We start from the raw sequence: 19,139 nt of genomic DNA, 5'->3' as shown, positions 1-19,139 counted from the left end.
TAGACATATTTATACGGGTAGCGATATGAAGTATTTTAAAATGTTCATATCGTGTTTTACGTACATAATGCCAATGCCAGACATAAACCAGCCTCGATTATCCTCGAAACAGGATCCACTTGGAGTAAAAGACAAACCAGTTGTGAAAGGATCACTGAAAATCAGTGATGACACCAGGTGTTCTCCAAGAGGTGCATGTCTCTCATGTCTTACCGGGAGCGGGGCGGTGGGGTAGCTGAGTGGTTAAAGCTTTCGCTCGTCACGAGACCCAAGTTCGATTCCCCACATGGGTACAATGTGTGAAGCCCATTTCTGATGTCCCCCCGCCGTGATATTGCTGGAATATTGCTATAAGCGGCGTAAAACCATACTCACTCACTCACTCTTACCGGGAGCACCCGTCACTCACATAATTTGCAGATATAACATTCCAGTTGCCTTCGTAAGATTTCGAACTAGGCTACAACATACAGTAAATTATTAAATTAAACGGTAAGTGAACCTCAGCTCTGTCGTGTGCTCCAGTATGTCACATCAGTTTGAACTGGCAAGTTAAGACGGTCGTTTTTGTGATACATCTGATTATGAACACTAAACACCAAAAAGAAACGTTACCCTCCTGCCTGAGTGACGGAGGTACCTATCTTCAGCTAACGTTGTGATGCGTGGACGTCCACTACTTGGTCTGTCGATGGTGTCCCCAGTCTGACCGAAGCCCTGAAAAAGTCTTATAACCGTGATACGGTGGCACCCTAGGGCGTTGGCAACAGTATTGTACGTCGACCAGATCTGTTCTATCCAAATGGCTCTTTCTCTCTCTTCAGCTGTTATTCGAGGCATATTTCTCATACTTGTGTATCATATGATATTTTCGTGGCTCTCGTCATACCCTATAGAATCATTCCACATTTGAAATGGATGCAAATAATATTTGAATATTGCTGCGTTTTGGCGATTGATATTGCTATGTGTAAACAGAAAATGGAAAAATGTTACTTTGCAAGCAATAATGTTAACAAAGATAATTTTACATGTTCCTAAACATTTTTTCACAATACCAAAGACACGTTTTACTTGTTTTCACAAGTGCAAATCAACAGAAAATGTTTTAAAAGACTGTAAACACAGGCATGATTATTTACAAATGTACACACTCTACAACAGTTGTTTCTTGCTTTAATAGTTGAAAATGGTGACTTTAAATGGTTTATGTTTGTCTGAAACAGAATTATATTTCAACCTTTCTTTTGGACATCTAAATCACTGTTGTTGGTTTATTGCGACATGGACGAAAATAGGACAATTTAACTCTTCTGAAAAGGATGCATTTCACCTAAATATGAATGCTTATGAGAATTTTTCTTTCGTGATTTGCATAACGCTGGGTTGTTAAGCTTTCTTGTAAACTAACACCTTCCAACATATCTTTGATAGTTTTTCAGTACTTCATAAAGGTAGGTGGGTAACATTTCTTTTGGCGTGCAGTATATACATTAAGGGTGCCTTTTCATAAAGAAATATACAGTTCGCCATATAGATAATGGGATTTTTTAAATATAAACTTGATGGTTGTAATACCGCCTAAAACTCTATTTCAGGTTTCACCAGGCGTCAGCTAAATGTGGGAGGCAAGCAGGAGCCGGGTCAGGTCTTGGACGTTTACAGATTTGGTAAAACCAGCAATCTGAGGGATGGTGCTACAATGTCTACAAGTGGGTTTTGGGAGTGAACGTTACCTAACAACCAGTACATTTCATAAAGGCTGGTGGGATTTCATGCCAAGACGAATGATTTTTTACAGAATGATAGACATTAGTTTGTAATCGTCAATCCATTTACAAAGTGAATACTCCTGGCTCTACATTACTATCCTAAATTTTGGATCAATGTTCCTGTTTTTTCACTGGATTGCCTGGTCCAGACTCGATTATTTACAGACCGCCGCCATATAGTTGGAATTGCTGAATGCGGCGTAAAACTAAACTCACTCACTCACTTATTATCAACATCCGAGGGAGAATACAAGACATAGTTCATGCCGTGTGCCATAACGGATATTGAATTATGTATTCACTTTTCTTAAAACAAAAAAAAGCAAAGGACTTTTTTCTCACTTAAAATTGAATACCCTCACAGCGGCCCCCCTCCCCGATCCACACACTCCTCCCCAAAGACCCTCTCAAAACCCCCGAAACAACAAAACAAAAACAACAAACAAACAAAGAACCCAACAAAAAACAAAAACAACCAACAACAACAACCAAAGAAACAAAACAAAAAACAAACAACATAAAAAAAACCAAACGAAAATCCAGGAAGATAAAACCCTACACACTCTGTTACTCTCGATACTTATTCAGCATGCAGTTAATGGTTTCTTCCCGTTTATTCGGACAGTCCCCCTTTCCAAACAAGGCACCCGTAACAGGATATAGATGTATACCACGTCAAGCTGGAGAATAATATGTCTGGGCGAAACCAATTCCCGCAGACATGATAGTGATGACCTTTAAACTGAATAGACACCAGGTGTTCGCCAAATGCCACCATAGAGTGGAGTATAGTCCTCCTGTGAGATAATACTGACACACAACATCACACTTCTGATGTTCTGTCTCAGAGCCACACCTTTCTTCATATTTTCAAAATGGGAAGCTATTGTCATTTCCGTTTGTCTGACATGTTTTGCTTCACTACACGCAATGGAAAACACTGAAGCCCTCCACGTTGTTATGTCTTCAGAAGATGTCATATCACCTGATGCAATGTTGTGTGGATTAGGTGACTGAGTATAGTTTTACGCGTTAACCAGATATCACGGTCATCATGATGATTGGGCTTCTCTCACTGCAAACATCAGCTACAAAAACCTTTCCCTAATCATAAGACGTCTCAGACAGAAACCATAAACTAAGAGGCACATAACGAAATAACAAATATACGTATAAACATTGACATCAAAATACAAAACTATTGTTACCAATTCATTCTGAGACCTGTAATCATTCGCAAGTATAAGGTATATAAACGGTTCATATTTTAGTCTTAAAGACCAAGTCTTGACTTTATATTGAGCCGTTTGTTTTAAAGCAATCACGAACGTCTTCAACGTGTATTGTTAGATTTGCCATGGCTATGTAGAGGGGGGAGAGGTGGGAAGAGGGTGAGGTGTGGGGGTGGGGAGGTGAGTTTAACTCTTCCTGAGTCATAAACCATTCTGCATTGTTAACTTGCATCACACATATTCAAGCACGTGATGTCAGAAGGTTTTTTCACGATCACGTACGTGATGGCTTTAATCACCGTTACACTTTCGTTTGAATAAGGTTTAGAGAAAGTTTCGAAATCAAGGGAAATGTTGACCAGGGCCCTGAGAACCTTCGGAAGAGCAGACAGCTGAATGGTCAATGCGCAACAAGGTCGGGTGGCGCCAAAACAGAGACCGCAGCCTGGAGTTTCTCACGAGCGCCTCGTCTGACGATTCTAGCCCGGGATTTTGCGTCTCTCATTGATCTTCCCGAAAAATGTCGTGCCTTGCACGGTATTGCCAGAAGCAGACGACTTCCGGTGGCGTAAATGCAGACGCGCGCTTTTCTTATGAATGAACTCTCCCCGTAAGAAGGTCCAAATGTCCTAGATGCTCGCGGATTCTCGCAAGGTGTCGTGAGACTGGCTGCCAGTGGCGACCTCCAGTGTTGGGGAGCATGTTAACATTATCCTAAGTCACACACAAATTCACGGCCCGTGTTCTCTGAGCTTCTCACGCCGGATACATCAGCAACTTGGCAAACACAGATTCATTTTGCAAACAACTCTTTCTTTCAGTAGTCCCTGCCAACCATGCTTTCCATTGACATTAGGTCACAACTCGAGATTGGTCACAATACACCGCTAATCAGGACCAAGATGACTGGTCAAGGGTCAACTATCTTACGAGGCTTGGACCCAGCTAATGAATAGGCGTATGTAAGATTCACTGACCCTACGTACACCTGAATTGAAGCTTTACAATGAATGTTTCCCACGGTAAAAGTCAGGGTTGAATCAGTAAATGAAAAAACAAACAGGTATATGTAAATGTAACGTGAAACTCGAGATGGCTTATACTCACTATGAAATTCTCACTTGCATATAATATAAAAATACACTGAGGGCAAAAGTGAGATTGCACCAGGTTCGAGAGTGACTACAAACAACAAACAAGAAATGGGTATTCGATGGCCATACACCTGTTACGGGTATCATGTTGTATTTTTGGGAGCTTACGTTTGAAGAGTCACTGCGACTTGTTACAGTTTAGTTACGTTTTAAGTGCTGTAAATGTACAATACTGTTTAAAAAGTGATGAAATCCAACACGTATTAGGGATTACACTTCCTCAGTACATTACCGTATTCTACTATCAGAATCTGTACTTTACTGAGAAAGTGTAATCCCAAAAATAACATATGTTACGTTTTAAGAGAGTTGGGAAATGTTTGTTGAAATACAAATTTCAAGTACTACCCTTTCGCAGCAGTTCATATTTAAGCCTTAGTGACTACTGGAGATATATTTACCTCATGTTCGTAAACCCGGCAGTGGTTTATACGAGTGGTAATTTTGAATGTATATTTCGACTGTTCAACAAGACAAAGAACAATAAATCAAACTTTACAAAACTCCTCAAATCTCATTTGTTTTATTTCGAATGTTTAACGCAAGAAATTAAACAAACTTTAAATACTAAACAAACACTCATTGTATCATATTTGTTATATTCCTTTCATACTATTTGTTGCACACAAGAAACGGAACAATGATAAAAATATACAAGAGTGCCTTGTTTCTTACTTAAGGTGTGTGCTTTAGAGGTGCTAGATGACTCCGAAGTAACATACAGACATCTCTTTATACTGTGATGCACGTTAATATGCAAGGCATTGTTTGTTAAAAAAAGTCGGATAAAGCAATGTCCCAATAAATGTTCTGTATCCCTACACGCCACGGTATTTCATCAGATTCGTATAACGAATTCATCAAACGTATTTGTTTCTCAAACACCTAAGCATAAGTCAAATGCAGTACAACCTCGTTATACCGACCCCTGTTAGTCCGGAAACCCCACTATCCGCAAGACTGCACCGATGACCTTTTGTTTACACACGGGCGCGGCACAAACATTTTGGCTGTGAGTTCGAATCCCGTTTTGGAGTATTTCTTGTTAGTTAGCACCATACCCGTTCTCGTTGGTTGCAGCAACGTTTTGAACGTCTGACATTAACATCGGTACGGCCTTTACGCCACCTCAACCTGACACACCCTGATATAGCCGTGATACTGTTAAAAATGGCTTAAAACCAAACTCACTCACTCACTCTGTTGCCCAATACCCTTAAACACGTCTTTTACTAAACCTGGACGATTCCACTGACAGCGTTTGGATTAACGAGGTTGGATCTTCCAGGAAGTATATGTATGCGGTAGTACTGACTGACACCTCAATACATCATCATCCCTCAAACAGCTGGGAGGGGTGAATAATAATTACTATATATTTCACGAAGTGTTTACAACTGATGGAGTACATAACAGACTGACACAAGTAGAAAGGATGGTCCTGGGGTTGTAAAGGAATTATGTTGAGTCATTTCTATAAATCTTCGGGTGAGGCTTTCACATGCTTTTCACAATCGGGGTGGAGAAAGGAAGAGCACTTAAACGTCACGTTTCACAGTAACATGATGTCTGAGGATCATTACATTCAACCTACTGAATGAATATGTTTGCGAATCATGTTCCGACAGTTAGAAATTGAATATGTCCTTTTAAGACACTCGTGTGGAATTGAAATATATAGGTATGTCTGTTTGAAGCATTCGTTTGAGAGACATTCGTGTTTATATGTTGTTGACGTGTTGAGATGCACACAGTCACACGTAGGACCATATAAGGTAATTTGATGTGACCTGTTGACGTCACTGCGTCCACTAAGCGTACACGTCGACAGTGGTGACGTTGCTGTATTTAGGTTAGGTTTGTAATAAGTCTAATTATGGTAACTATTTATTTTTCGAATATCTGTAGCCATCTCATCCTGTATTTTCAGCATTGCGTTTGAATTCGTCGATCACAGTTTGTGTTTGAACTTAGCTGCTTGATGCTCATCGTTCGTTTTTTCGTTTTCGCTTTTACAAGATTACATCATAACACAGGTATAGAACGTTTATTTGAAGTACATTTTGGGTGTTCAGGAAGTCTATTTCATTTTATAAATTATACACCATCAGCTTTTGTTAACAGTATTGTTAACACCAGACTTTACCTATCATTCACAAGTAACGAGTGAGTGTATTGTGCATCACGCACAACATCATGTCCACAATAGTTCCGCTTTGTGAAGGTGGTCTTAATATGCGAGTCTTGAATACGCGCAAAGTTTGTTGGAATATGAGGACGCTTAAACTCACTCGGGGCATCATGGCACACACCAGTACCAGGACACGCATTCGGGGTACAATGACTTGCACTCGGGGTACAATGACACGTACTTTGGGTACAATGAAACGTTCTTTGGGTACAATGACACGCAGTCGCGGTACCATGCCACGACTTTGGGGTACAATGACTTGCACTCGGGGTACAATGAAACGTTCTTTGGGTACAATGAAACGTTCTTTGGGTACAATGACACGTACTTTGGGTACAATGACACGCAGTCGCGGTACCATGCCACGAGTTTGGGCTACAATCACAAGTACTTTGGGTACAATGACACGCAGTCGCGGTACCATGCCACGACTTTGGGGTACAATGACGTGCACTCGGGGTACAATGACACGTACGTTTGGTACACGTACTTTGGGTACAATGACAAGATGAGTTTCACTTTTTATGTGTTTGCCCAGCATACTTATCGTTAAGAAATAGATATATAAAGAAATAGTATTATGTACACCCTGAAACGCAAACGTTTATATCATTGATAAATAATTCAGTAAAACACATTTAGAAAGATTGTCCATATATATTCATAAAGCTTTTATTCTCAGAAAGAATGTTCTACTACCCGCACATGATTAATCAATGTACTACAGGCCTGTGGCCTTTCAGTATGAAATAAACATTGATTGACACGCAGTCGCGGTACCATGCCACGAGTTTGGGCTACAATCACAAGTACTTTGGGTACAATGACACGTATTTTGGGTACAATGACACGTACTTTGGGTACAATGACATGCCCTCACGGTACCATGCAACGAGTTTGGGCTACAATCACAAGTACTTTGGGTACAATGACACGTATTTTGGGTACAATGACACGTACTTTGGGTACAATGACATGCCCTCACGGTACCATGCCACGACTTTGGGGTACAATGACACGACACGTACTTCGGGTACAATGACTGACTGACTGACTGACTGACTGACTGAGTTTGGTTTTACGCCGCTTTTAGCAATATTACAGCAACATCACGGGGGACACCAGAAATGGGCTTCACACATTGTACCCATGTGGGGATTCGAACCCGGGTCTTCGGCGTGACGAGCCAACGCTTTAACCACTAGGCTACCCCACCACCCCTAGGGTACAATGACAATCAACCAGGTAATTTAGAGCCTGACAACCTCATCGCCATATCAGTCGTGTCTTAAACAATTCAAAGATACAAGCTACCTAATTCATTTAAAAGTTATTCCGTGGATGTAAAATTGTACTTAGTTTTATCTTTAAATGCTTTGTGTTGGAGAAACTATTGACATATTTTATGTATACCGGAGACGTTCTGTACATTCAAGATCATTACAATAACGCTCAGATCAAACATCGGCGGTACGTCATTACGACGGCAACGAACATGACCGCCACTCCCCCACAACTCCACGGTGACGGACATACTTTGCTCGAACCAGGTGTAGACACTTCTAAGAGAAAAGAATCACCCTAAGCAAGTGAGTTTGATCAAAATTGCCTCTGTTCACTAGGCAGAAAATGGGTACCCGGTAGGATAAGTCATGTGACTAGAACCTTCTAGCGCCTCACAGGCAGCTTGTCAGCGCTTTGAGCATTGCCATTGTGTGGTGGAAGTCAGCACTATATAAATACTCTTGTTATTATTATTATCATTATTAATCACTTATTCAGACGAACCGGGAAAACCCCTCTTCATTTGCAACACGTATTGGCAATTGTCGCTTAGTTACTCGGTTTCCAGGTTCTGGACAAACCCTCTTCGGAATGAATCGCAAAACCCAAACAAATATACAACTGGCACACTATGTGTACCATAGTAGCCTAAATATTCCGATTATAAACAGGAAATTCATACCCAACATGTGCCCTGAAACAATCTAACATTTGTCGTAAGATTATAGTCTCAGCACCCACGTGGGTCAACATTATTTTTCAATAACAATACATTCGAAACAGTTCACAAGGAATATGACATTTCAAACAATATACATTCTCAGTTGTCGCCATTGTGTTTTACAACAACGACAAATATCAACAGCTACTTCGACAGTAGCCCATAGAAGGTGGATATAAACAAAGGTGTCTGTTGCAGTCTTTGTTTAAAAAGTCGACTGTTCATGGACATGGCAAGTGAACACAGGCAAACAGACCCGACCCCCACAACATGCGGGGGAAGGCCACAGTCAATATTGGATCATTAGGAAGTCACGTGACCTAAACACCAGGTCACGGAGGGGCTATGGCGACAGGTGGGAGGAATATATCGAGGTGTACATGTCTCTCAATGTTTTAATGGCTCGTCTAATAAGGTGGATGAGTTCACATCAATGTCTGTACATCTTAAAGTGGGACTTCCTCCTGTCATATTGGCACGCCCGGTCAATTTGATCCAGTTCGTTAAAAATGACTTTCCAGCCTTATTCTGTCACAGTATGTGATGTAGATTAATATAATAGTTGATTTTGTCACTTGTACCACAGAAGAACAGCTGAAAACAATCAAAATCAGTCGTAATGTCTCCAATGGCACTAATTACGCCGTTCAAGCCAAGGTTTTTGTGAAATTTCCCTTTAGCACAAGGCGCGTCCCGCATCACAGATACTCGTAACTGTTCATGATGCTCGTTCTTTGTTACAGGCCAGGGCCTAGATTTTCGAAGCTCTCTTAGCGCTAAGATAGTCGTAAGTGCCATACATTAACATTAACTTACGACTATCTTAGCGCTAAGAGTGCTTCGAAAATCTAGGCCCAGTTCAGGAAACAGTCCGCGGTCACGACCGTAGCTCTACGTCTGTCGTAAGCCTATGTTAAAGTATAAGAGTTATGATCGTTTTAGCGCTACGATCGCTTTGTGAACGAAGCCCTGGGCCTAGATTTTCGAAGCTCTCTTAGCGCTAAGATAGTCATAAGTTAATGTTAATGTATGGCACTTACAACTATCTTAGCGCTAAGAGAGCTTCGGAAATCTAGGCCCTGTTAACCGCGTTGTGCTTTGCAAGACATATAGTTTGACAACAAGACCAGATGTATATAAAATGTATCGTCATGTACACGTCACGTAGCGACGGGGACGTCCTGAATTTGCCCTTACTGTAACAAAATCCATATATATATTAATCTATTACATAAATTCTGTTCATCAAACGCCCTAGTCAAATAAACGGATTCTGTTGCTTCAATAGGATAAGACGGGATATTGCTGACTGGCAAGTAAAATGACATCCCGTACTTGTTGCATTACAGCCGTTGATAAGACTGCAATATATTGCAACATACATTAACAATTTATTTACTTAGCATTTGTTGAGATGTTCAAGTGGCCCCAGCTCCTGGAGATGTATGTTCACTGGAAACGACGTCATCGGTTTTATTGATAGGGGTATTGCACACACTCGTCGATGTGTTCAAATGTGTCTGTACCCATAGTAACCATTATACTTATGAATAATGCTAAGTTTGACCTTACATTGCACAGCCCCACAAACAACTGAAACGGACTGGTCCTTGAATCTCTGAGTAACTGCTGGATCCAGAAGATCCAGATCCATGGCATGATATCACTACCATGATATCACTGATACATAAATCGTGGCCAGAACCTTGTCCGTAAATCATAATAAGTGTTTGTTATAAGAATATAATCAAGGCGAAACTGGGATTCCAAATTGTTTTTGTAAGTGGAACCTTGCACAACTAAGGGAGACAACTCTGCATATCCAAGCACAGACGACCAGCTACAGGCCGTCTTCGTCCTTCGTCCAGTTTCTCAACAAACCCCCCCTCAAAAAAAAAAACAAACAACAACCAACAAAACAAACAACAACAACAAAAAACAAAACCCAAAACACACACAAAAACAAAAACGGTTGTGCACTGGAAAGAAACTATCTTTGTGATATTTCCGATTTCCGAATATGTTTTTTGTTTCGTGTGTATAGATCAGGTATTTATGTATTTCTGAGAGACATGGTAACATTTTTCACCCATTGTAAAGATGAACACAAGGCAGTATAAGAAGGTACACGAATTTTGTACTCTTGAAAATATATACTCATGCCAATAATGGTTGTCACCCCCTTCAATTTTTTTAATTGGAGAGGGGGTGTGGGGTTGGGGTGTGAGGTGTGTGTGGGGTTGGGGTTGGGGAGGGGTGACAACCATTATTGGCATGAGTATATATTGTATCAGACCCCGGGGCCCAGTGTGTTGGGTAGCAGCTTTATTTACACTGATGAGTATATAGATAATGTAAGCCCACATAATTTATTTGATCTGTTGGCAAAACGAGTTACACATTTATGTACTGTATTTCAACCTTCACATGTGTATCTAATTGTTTTTAAAAGATCTAACGAGCTGTCAATAGACGTTAAATAGTTGAAGAGACAGAAACATCGTGTCAATGACCACAAACGAGCAAGACATTCCATTCCCAAAAAATATAATTAATCCTCAAAATACCCAGTTTAACAGATAGGTTAGTTTACAAAACAAACCACAAATTGCAAAGACTACAAACTCTCAGTTCAAAAGCTATAATTGTCAAAGTAGCATATATTTGTCAAGTCCACACCGAAATCAACAACGATATGTATTTAACTTTTGACATATATTTCACCCTGTGAAGCAAGATAGCTTATCAAGAGCGTTGTGTTTGACAAATCCACACGATATTGACAATATCTACATATATGTTAACACTGTACACTCACAGCATTGACTTACTCCCTCATCGTCAATATTTTAATAGTTGTCTGAATAAACGTTTTCACGGAAATCTTTATATATTTTTCGAGACAATTGGTTAAGCTGAGAACCATCCAAGAAGTAGCTTGTTCAATAAAGAAAATATGCTCTTTCGAAGATATTTTGTTTCATGCTTTAGCTCGTGTTCACCAATGTAATAAGCTCTCGTTTCCTTACATGTAAGTTTACATTGCTAAATCGCCTCAGGATTCCTTATCTTCCTCTGGCGTGTGTCTACAAATATTGCCCATACACTTATTATCCCAATATCTGATACAAACACAATACCAAGGTTGATTGTTTCAAACAAACTGACAAATATTGCTGCAATTCAGCGAAGCCACCTCTTAATAGATTATGATATTAGCTGGGGGCGGTGATTTGCTCAAATTTGCTTTCCATGGCATATATTGAAATGACTACTTGGACGTTTGGTTCTATATGATAGGCACGTGTTTCTTTGCTTCTGGATTTGGATATAAGCTTTGTGCTTTTGTTTGGTAATATCGCGGTTCTATATTTGCATTATGATTTTACAAATTGATGTTAGTATGAAAAGGTTATTTACTTTGCGTTAGGCTAGAAGGAGATCGGATAAGAATCGTTCTTTAGGTTCTCATTTCCATGTAAAATATATTGTAACCAATTTATTTACATTTTCTCGAAAAGTAATCTAAATATTTTGTTTGTTTACGAAATGTAAATCTTTGTAAATACTTGACTATGTATGCCTTTGTATAGGGAATAAATAAATAAATATATATATACACACTGTTGTCTTTTTAATGCACTGTCGACAATGTATATTTCGTTTAAAGGCAAGATCACGGGGGAAAATATCGCAATGAATATGCACAGCATATAATCTTTAAATGCAAATACGATGTAATTTTATCCGAGGATATTTTAAAGGATTGTGGATAGGAAAACGATATTATTTGGGGGATCAATAAACATGTGATTGGCGTTGACTTATTAAGAAAAGTGTCAGAATTATTTTTCCGCCATAATATATCGTATCGTAGTGGCAGTAATAGAACAACAACCACGGATGCGGTCAGATCAAGATTTTAAAAGTTCTTGAGTCAGTGTTTTGATTTTGTAAATTAATTTGATTCTTGGGTGTAACAAATGTTTTATGTGAGACTCTAAGTTCTCAATAAAATATACAGTATACAAATTCTGGTACTTTTTTGGTAACTGAGTCTCCGGCATCCGGGATTCGAACCCACACTCTTGGAGTGAGGCACCAAATCGACAACACACAAAGACTGACTGACTGACTGACTGAGTTTGGTTTTACGCCGCTTTTAGCAATATTCCAGCAACATCACGGCGGGGGGACACCAGAAAAGGGGTTCACACATTGTACCCATGTGGGGATTCGAACCCGGGCCTTCGGCGTGACGAGCCAGCGCTTTAACCACTAGGCTACCCCACCGCCCGACAACACACAAAGAGAGTTACAGATGATTTGCATACTTTTCCGTTTCAGTCATACATATTATTAGACGTGTCCACAGAATGACAAATTTGACGAAATATCCCAGACATAATAAGCTTTAACCACGGCCAGATTAAAGAATTTCACAAAAGTGCTATCAGGGATGAAATAAACAAACGAACGTTCTAGTCAAAATATGTGCAAGTACAGCTGGAAGTATTTCCTATCGCTTTGAAGAATGCACCAGACAACAGATATACAGGTGAGAATGTTTATTCAAACGCGTCAAGAGATGTTTGATAGAATCTCCTTAAACGCTGGTAGCCATTTATGAAAATAATCTCAGTATGCCCGAACTAGTGAATACATTACCGCTGCTTGTAGAACAAGCTCGCGGCAATAGACATTGTAGACATGCTTTCAAATTGAAACCTAAGTGTCATCACACGAACCCGCGACTGAAATCAACGAGTGTAGGCATGCCCTTTACCTCTGAAAAGTAGCCGGCAATCGAAGCTTTCTATGAAATCTACATTCTCAAAAACATGCTTTTGCATTTTTTATACTCTCGTTATTCAATCAGAGTAAAAACACGCAGAATCTTGCTCATTGAGGGTGTCTAAAAATTCTCAAGCGCTCTACACATCCGCTTAGCTGGTTCCTTGGGAAGTGTCATATTCGGTAAATCAACAACAGGCGCGAAGATATTGATGTATAGTGTCAATTTCGCCCGAAACAACCAAGGGACGGGCATGTCTCGCTGTTTAGAGAGCATACACAAGCCTATCTCTTGTCTCGTGTTTTCTCGCGTGAAATCGATCAAGGTTTTTGACACGCTAGCCTGTATAGAACACGATAAAAAAATGCTGAGTGCAGGTTATAGGGGTTGTTTCAGTGTTCAAGGGGAGACAACTCATATCTAGATCAAACCGTTTACGTCTCTGATCATTGGCACGTAAATAAGCGATCACAGACACAAACAAAATTTATTGCTGTCAGATCAAGTCTAAAAGCAAGACTGAAAATTAAATGATTAAAACTGATACTATTGTTTTCACACAAATGACGTAAATCTTATGTAAATTGCACAGGTTTTTAATTATTCGCCATTTTTATATATTTTATATCCACACGCACGGATGCTTATGGCAGGTCTTGCTTTGAATGTCACACTGAATGACAATAAATGTCGATCACGTGCCACCTTGTCAAGGATAACCGTCACCTAACTTACCATTCTATGACAGTACTCATTGGGCAATATGTTTAATAACATCCGGTTGCATCTAATGGTTTTCTGACTGACTGAGTTTGGTTTTACGCCGCTTTTAGCAATATTCCAGCAACATCACGGCGGGGTACACCAGAAATGGGCTTCACACATTGTGCCCAAGTGGGGATTCGAAGCCGCGTCTTCGGCGTGACGAGCCAACGCTTTAACCACTAAGCTACCCCACCGCCCCTCTAATGGTTTTCATATTTACATCATGCTTTGTTTTGATGCAATGAGCGAAAATAACAATGAACAATTTGGGAAGCCAAATGACTCCTATTGAATATACTGTAACCTCGTTATTCCCAACACCTTTAATACGACATTCCCAATAACTGCTATCGGGAAATTTGTCTATATTACTTGTCCATGTTCCTGCTGGTTCAGTTTCGATATGTGATATAAATGTAATCATACTGACACATAAATAGGGATCAGCTTCGTCCGGTTAAACGGGTTTCCCAGGTATAGGGCCTGTAAGTCTCGCGAGGCGCTACTTCCGGTACTAATCAGGTTCCTGGCTCCCTTAACGCGCGCCAACTTGTCATATGTTAGACAGGGCCCAGCTTACCTCCGGTACCTGATTTCCGGTGACGGGTGTATACTCAACAACCAGTTCTGGTTCCAATTAGCGCAACCGCCAAATATGACTATATAGACCGGACCAAGTGTACATCTATGCTTGGCTGTCACAGCTGTTGACAGTCTTCATAGTTGGCTAATTTGGGGATGGTTAGATCGAAAATTTGTTATTCCGGCAAGGAATACCGGTTCCTTACTGTCAACTGACAACCATGAGACCGTTCGAAAAGGTATGAAACCTTGTTTGTCACCGGAAGTACAAAAGTCTTGCCGTGACCTACTTACGGACCCTATTCTGACGTAGCATCTCTTCAGGTACAATCTAACAGACATTAGGAGAGACAGTTTATCAGGCGATTCAAGTTATTGCGCTGACGTTCATAGACTTTCCGACCATGTCATAGATACATGGACATCTCCAATTTCTCAAAATGTTACATAAGTACATATAGTTGCTTGTTTGTTACAAGTTTCAAGTTTGTTCAGAATGTCGAGTAAATTCCAGAAACAACAATAGTATGACGGCATTGGAATTGGTAAATTTGAGCACATAATAACCTGTTCTACTGTGCAGTTGTATGCGTTAGATCTCTGTACACATTCATGTACCGACGCTTGATAACTACTTGCACAGAGTTAGGAAGGCTCACTCTATTCAGCTGCTTTGCAATATATCGACTTACCCTACATAAGCTACGCCTAATGTACTCGTTTTAAACACGGATCAGGTAGGTAGTAAGCCAACTAGACTAAGGTACATATGAATAAATATTTTTATTCCTGTAATATTGAAAGTGATGTCAAACATGGATTCGCTGAAAACAGGAGTGAGTGAATTTGGTATATATCCCATAAACAGTGTTTCGGTATATCAGATCATGTCATCTCGAGTTGGTTGTAAACCCGGAAGTGATGCACGTCTTGGACGTTTATCACTGCTGACTAACGCAGTAACACAATACAGGCATGTCGCATTAGGACCCGAATACACGGTCACAGGCTACTATCACGACCAAGGTACGCAACTCTGCAAGGCATATTGCAGCACCGAGGATGTCTGGGCCTCTCCTGGTCCCCGAAAGTACAGAATGGAAATGACGTGTAAAATACCAATGATCCCTGAAAGAGTATATAATAAGTATACTCAGTAAAACCTCGTTGTGCCGTACTCACACAAAAACTGTATTGACAGGTAGACTAGAAGAAGTTTGGTTTCACAAAATTCATAATTTCTGTGTTAACAGTTTACGTAATATTTTCCCCGTTCCGTTTTGTAAAGCATCAACAATTGACTGAGAAACATCGCCTTCAAATGCTACTATTGAGTGAGTGGATTTAGTTTTACGCCGTTTTTAGCAATACTCCAGCAATATCGCGGCGGGGGGACACCAAAAGTGGGCTTCATACATTGTACCCATGTGGGGAATCGAACCGGGTTCTTCGGCGCGACAAGAGAACGCTTTACCCACTAGGCTACCCCACCGCCCAAATGCTACTAGTAATTGAAGACAATCATAATTTGATATTTACTTGTCTTCGGCACCATTTAGTAGTCTCGGGCTATCGGACTTGCGTGAATGTTGTGGTCTGAAACAGCCCAAGCAAACCGCCCGATTGCGTCTGCCCTGACTGACTGAGTTTGGTTTTACGCCGCTTTTAGCAATATTCCAGCAACATCACGGCGGGGGACACCAGAAATGGGCTTCACACATTGAGCCCATGTGGGGATTCGAACCCGGGTCTTCGGCGTGACGAGCCAACGCTTTAACCATTAGGCTATCCCACCGCCCCATGCGTCTGCCCTGAGTGTCTGGGTATATACAAGAGCATCATCACTAGGGGTGGGTATTGCAAAGAATTTTCATATTGCGATATATTGCGATGCGAAGGCATGTATTGCGATATGTATTGCAATATATTGCAGGACGTTAATGTTGATTTATAAAGCCAAAACACAACAAAATCACTATGCCTGATTAAGCTTTAATAAAAACTACTTTACCATTGCAAATTTTACATACCGCGTTACTCTTACCAATAGTTCCATCTACCGTGAACTTTTTCAACCCAAAATGCTGCCTTACCGATGCCTTTGCCCTAGTATTTGGCACCACAATAAATTGTTCGTTGTTGGGGGTCACCATTTTACAACACACGCATGGCTTCCGGTGTAAAAAACGGAAATATCCGAAGATTTTCGAGTGTTACCAAGTTTTCCGAATGCATGTCAAAATACCGGTTTTCGATCAACGTATCGCAATACGTATCGTTTTCATGTCTGAACCGGTATATACCGGTAAACCGGTTATATTGCGCAGCCCTAATAATCTCCAATCTGGCTGATCATGACGAGTGAGTGAGTGAGTTAGAAGTTAACGTCACATCGGCAATATGATCATGACGACTTGGAATGGTATCACCTATAGTTATCTGGCTGTGACTGTCTGTGGTCCATCACGGTTTTAGTTAATACCCAAGAGGTATTCAGGAATATTTCATGATACCCTTCATAGTTGTCCTGGATAGTTAGCCACTTTGGAGTGAAGGAATTCCTCGTATACAAACAGCACAAAAACGCTGTTTTAAGAGTATCCATTCATGCATTAATAGGTAATTTAAGCATTCCATCAGCATATACTTTATAAACACGACACTGCAATCTCATATTGTTTTAGTTTATTCCAGTATAGACACCAGGATGTTTTGTACAGTACGGATACCCAAATACACACAGCAATGGTACTATAACAAGCCATAAAGAGTGCAATTAGGGTACAATTAGAATACGATGACCATGACGTAAGAGGTGAGGTGAGGTGAAATTGGGTTTAACGTCGTGCTTGAGAATATTTCGCTCACATGACGACGTGCATGCGTGTGTATGTGTATGTGCGACTGCTTGTACTAGCCCAGACTGAAGCTGGTTTTATAGTGCTATCCCACTGAGATACCATGCCGCAGTGAAGCATGAATACCCCACCCAGCCACATTAGACTCCGAGCCGACCAGTCCTTGTTGTACCCATTAATGCCGAGCGCCAGGCAGGGTGACGTAAAGAGAGGTCATTGACAGACTTAGTACATAATAACAGGGTTTCAATATTAGAAAGCTCCAAGAAAACATACTGTAAGTTCCATTAGGAAAAAATGTCTGTCTCTTATATAAGATATTGGGAATACTTATATCAAATGTAACCAAAACTGTGCAATGTTTTTATTCCTGAAACTAGTGATTCTAACTCTAATTCTAATTTTCAAGTCTTCAATTTTTTTAATAAAATTATATATCTCTTTGGTATCTCCCTTTTTTGTATTTTTCGACATTTCCACGTGATGTATTTCAGAAGCACTGGTCATGAATCGAATGATACCTATAATAATCATATCAGTTAATAATCTTAACTTGAACCAGATTTATCTGATAAATGGAACACGGTATTGTATTGAAGAAGATGATGTCACATCCCGGATCAGCCGACGTCCATTGCATGAGCACAACAAGGCTACAAGACCGTCTCCCCACATTTATCACTTATCAAAGAAACTGTAAAATGACACCAATTGATTTCCCTTCGTGCTACCTACTCGGTACTTCTCCTCCGAATAGAATCGAGGACTTGAAAGCGAAACCCACTCTCAGAGTTTCCCTCACACCGCTTCATAATGGCGCATCGGGTACTCAGACGGCTTGACAAGGTGGGAGATTCTAATTCCAGAACTGAATCCAGGCGTTGTCCGTTCGTTCAATTGGGAGATCTGTCCTCGGAGAATGTATTGGTTTAGCAAAAGAACATAGGCCTTAAAAGGCGTACTTGTGCGACCGTGTAAGTGCTTAATTGTCAAGGCGGTTATTTTGGGCTACAGGCGGTTGGGCTCGCGTCTGCATCAACAGATCGTATGTATTTGTATGGAAGAAGGGATGTGTGGCTTTGTATATGAACTCTTTGGTTGGTAACTTCCTGGCCGTGAGAGCGAGTAGGCGCACATGTCAGTCTGTCTGAAGGCACGGCTGTGTCTGTAGTTGCAAATGTCTGTCTCTAGACTTCTGTTAGACTTCTGGAAGTCAGTATTTAAACGCCTGTCCTTCTCACGGCTGCCTGAATGTAATTGTTTACTTGGCAGTCAGTTCCATGGCTGTCATCATCATCCGTCAGTCTCATGGCTGTTTGAAAGTCAGTGTTAAAATGCAGTCAGTTCCTTGGCTGTCTGAGAGTCAGTGTTTAAACGCCTCTCAGTTTCATGGCTGTCTTAATGTCAGTGTTTACACGTCTCTCGGTCTCCCAGCTGTCTGAATGTCAGAAATGAACGTCTGTCAGTTTCAGTATCGGAATGTAAGTACATGTTTACACGTCTGTCAGCTTCAGAGTTGTCTGAGTGTCAGTGTTTTCACGTCTGTCAGATTCAGAGTTTCCTGAATGTCAATGTTTACACATCTGTCAGTTTCAGATATGTCTGAATGTCAATGTTTACACGTCTGTCAGGTTCAGAATTGTCTGAATGTCAATGTTTACACGTCTGTCAGATTCAGAGTAGTCTAAATGTTAGTGTGTACACGTCTGTCAGATTTAGAGTGATCTAAATGTCAGTGTGTACACGTCTGTCAGTTTCAAAGGTGTCTGAATATCAGTGTTTACA

This window comes from Haliotis rubra, unplaced genomic scaffold (genome assembly GCF_003918875.1).
Source record: "Haliotis rubra isolate DU_JTF1 unplaced genomic scaffold, ASM391887v1 Scf20, whole genome shotgun sequence".
Lineage (NCBI taxonomy): Eukaryota > Metazoa > Mollusca > Gastropoda > Lepetellida > Haliotidae > Haliotis > Haliotis rubra.
Note: the sequence above shows the minus strand (reverse complement) of the source record.